Below are 4,230 nucleotides of genomic sequence, written 5' to 3'. Positions count from 1 at the left end.
TTTTCTTAAAATAATTAATTTTAATTTAAATATTAAAGAAAAATCTTTTTTAGGAATTAATATTTATAAATAGTTTAATTTTTATGTTTAAATCCCAATTATAATTTTTTTAATAGTGAAACCATTTAATGATAATATTTACAATAAAACTTTAATTTTTTTTAACAAATATTAGACTTCCACCCCTTCTAAGATAAATTTTTGAATAATAACTTAGTTGTAAAATGACATTTAACTTTTTTTTTCCAGAACCGCTTGATCAATCTTTCTCCCTTATAAAAAAAATCTCTAATTTCAAAAATTAGGGTTTCAATTTGTCCCAACATAACATCATATGAATTTTCTACATTGATGCAATCTCCTACATCTTTACCACAAACCCATTCCTCCAATCGACCAAATATATCATGTTTTTTCCCTTTCCCTCTGGTTCTCAGTCGTCTTGTCGCATGGCCATACCAATGAAGTTGTATGTCGATCATAAATCAATTGACAATAACAACAAAACGTTATTTTTTCTTATCTACTTTCTTCAAATTCTTTTCCACATACTTTAGTTTTTTCATTCAAATGATGTCATTTTTAGGTCAACTTTTTTTTAAATGACATTTTTAGCATGATCATTTTGTCATTCATATATAATACTTGTATTCTCTTTTTTCGTTTTTGCTTATGTGAAAATTTCATACACAAAAAAAAAAAAAACTAAAACACAAAATTCATGATGGAGAGTTTGGAGACAAGAGGCTCCATCCTGAATCAATATTATTTTTTGGTGATCGTTTCACTATGTAACTTTGTCCTCTTTGTTTCAAATATTATTTTGAACATGATGAGGAAGGATAATCTGGAATAAAAATTAACTTATTTTTAATTTTATAATTGGTATTAGATTTTAAACTATTTGTTAATTTAATTTTTAAATTAAAAAAATAACTAAATGACTTGAATTAATTTGGAACTGACATACTAATTTTGCACTTGTATTGAAAATAAGATTGAGTGTAGAATTACCTCTAATTAGAGGTTATTCTTACTATTTTTTAGTAATTAAAGTTATATGTGTAATAATTTAAATTATAAAAAGTTTTGTTACAATTATTTCAATAAGTGCAATAAAAAAATTTCTAAGAGATCCTTACTTAATAACAAAATGCAATAAGTTAATTAATAATTATTAGTAATTTATAACTAATTTTAATTAATATTTTATAAGAAAATAAAATATCAAGTTATGATCAGGTTACAAGTTAAATATTATTTATTTATTTTTAATTTTTAAATTAATCACAACCATTTAATAGTAATCTACCGGCTAAAAATAAATGTAACTGTGGTTGTTACATATTTAATGTTACCATTGAAACTCCCTCCTTTTCAAATTATATGCCAAAATATCTAACATTATTTTTTAAATTTCTACAAAAATATCTATATTATTTGAATATTTATAATATTATTTATAAATTTTTAATAAGTAAAATGATATAATATAGCCATAAATATCATTTTTCTAACTTATAATTTTTAAATAATAAAATATTTTACAAAATAACCAATTTAAGAATTTGAAAATATTATGGTTAGGATATCTATAAAAATATCTAGGTCAATTTTCAAATTTAGTATTATTTAATTTATCATATAAAATAATTTTAATATAACATTCCAAAGTAAAAGGTTAATGTCATCTTTCAATTTAAAATATACCCAATATTAAAATATCTAACCTTATAATTATGTAATTTGTACATTTAAAGAAATTAATAAAATTTTTAAAATCTAACCATAATTTCAAATATAAAATAACCAATTTTTAAATTCAAATTTCAAAATATTAGAAATTAATAATAATCTATTAAAAAATTAAATATTATTCATTTAAAAATTTGATATTTAAGTTTAAATATTAAAAATTTGAGTCAGCGAATAACGACAACACATCCTAGTTTCCCATTTGTCACATTGCAATTATAGAATTAATTTAGTTTCCTATTTCATTCATTATAAACAATAGGAAAACCATCCCTCATGTATTAAGTTCTTATAAATAGTGACCTAGCCTCATTATGAGAGAGATCGAGAGAGTTGCTACAAAAATATACTCTAGAAAGAAAAGAGTGATCTAAGAGAGAAAGTTACTCAAAGATCAATTATAAGAGCTTTCAAAAGAAAGAACATTTTGTTCCTTCTCTCAAGTCAATAAAATACATGGGGAGTAGGCTACTGCTACACTTACGGGACCGAACCTCTTTAAAATCTAGTGTTCGCTTTATATTACAATTTTTTCTTTCTTTTATTTATCTTACTTAATCGCTTTATTTTTGACTCACTCCCGTTGGCTAGAAGCGAGGTCAACATTTTTGCTGCTTTCATTGAGAGAAAAAATAGAAGCATTTGTCTTAAGTTTTGATAGGTAAACAGGATGGTTGTACAAACTCGTAGGGGAGGCTTTGCCGATCAGGATGACTGAGCAGGTTGATGGGGTAGATGTCCAACCAAGGTGAAGACATGTCTATGCCAAGCAAAGCAATGACGATGTCAGAGATCAATCTCGTTGTGTCCAGACACGAAGACAATTCCTAAATCACGTGATCGAGTCAGAGAATAATGGCCACACCTCCTAATTTCCTATTTCTTACATTATAATTATAGAATTATTGTAGTTTCCTATTTTATTCATTTTAAGCAAAAGAGAAACCATCCCTCATGTATTAAGTCCTTATAAATAGTGACCTCGCCTCACTATGAGGGGGATCGAGAGAATTGCTGCAGAAATATACTCTAGAGAGAAAAGAGTGATTTAAGAGAGAAAGTTACTCAAAGATCAATTGTAAGAGCTTTCAAGAGGAAGAACACTTCGTTCCTTCTCTCAAGTCAATACAATACAAGGGGAGTAGGCTATTGCCACACTTACGGGGCCAAACCTCTTTGAAATTAGGTTCACTTTATTTTACAGTTTTTTCTTTTATTTTTATTTATCTTACCTAGTTGCTTTATTTTGACTAACTTTCATTGGCTAGAAGCGAGGTTAATATTTTGGTGCTTTCATTGAGAGAAAAAACAGAAGCCTTTGTCTTACATTTTGATAGGTAAATAGGATGGTTGTATAAGCTCGTAAGGGAGGCCTTGCCGATAAGGGCAACCCAATTATGATAGAGCCCAACCTGAAAACTCCTGGAAACACGAGAGGACCACCAGGGACAAACCCCAAGTAGGTTAATACACAACCTCTGACTATAGGCCACGGAGTGACTTCCCCTCTAGTCGGGATCACACCAGGCCTACAAGAGATTGGAAAAACCAGTTTGGCAGCCGATTATTCCACTCCCAGCATTGATGTTCCATCCACTACTAATACTCAAAGGCCAGTTGGAGATGACACTGAACTCCAAAATCTGCGAGAGGCACTTAGGCTCATGCAAGGTCGTAAGAACACTTTACATCCTGATCAGGAAGACATTCGAATAGCCATAAACCTGACATTCGATGTACAAAGTCATCAATTCATAGAATGAAGGAGCAGGGAGATTAAAATTATGAGGACACATTAGGCAGCCATTGATGATCGTACTAGGCAGGTCACCGCACGGATAAGAAGGGCCTACAAAGTCACCAATCAACAACCGGCTACTGCATGCAGTATTCCCCTAAATGGATTAGTAGGGTATGTATTTGGGTAAACCACACAAATTCATAATGATCATGTAAAGACCGCTTAGCATTAATTTGGAATTAGCAGATAATTAGGGCTTAATTATGAAAATTATTATTAGCATTGAATTAATTATTTATGATGATTTATTTGCATTCAGAATTCATTTTTTATGTCATATATAGAAATTTCATAATTTTTGCATGTTTTGTGCCCAGCAACATTGGTACACGGTGTTTGGCTATTAGAATCACATCCTAGTATTTTTAATATAGCAGGACATTATAGTTAGACATTAGGAATGTCGCGAATAGTCAGAATTTTTGAATTTCCCAAAATACCCCTAAGTTCCTTTTATGCCCTTTTAGTGTAGGAGGGACAAAATGGTCATTTTTCCCAATAAGCTTTTGTCTATAATGAGTTTATGTTAAATCAGATTTTTATCATTGTTTATGCTGATATTTTATTAATAAAACAAAAGAATCATCTCATTTAAATCATTTTTACAAAAAATACAAAATTTAGAAAAGCTTCCTCTCTTTCCTTCCTCTCTCTCTCTCTCTCACTCTTTTCGA

This window comes from Cannabis sativa, chromosome 8 (genome assembly GCF_029168945.1).
Source record: "Cannabis sativa cultivar Pink pepper isolate KNU-18-1 chromosome 8, ASM2916894v1, whole genome shotgun sequence".
Taxonomy (NCBI): Eukaryota; Viridiplantae; Streptophyta; class Magnoliopsida; order Rosales; family Cannabaceae; genus Cannabis; species Cannabis sativa.
Note: the sequence above shows the minus strand (reverse complement) of the source record.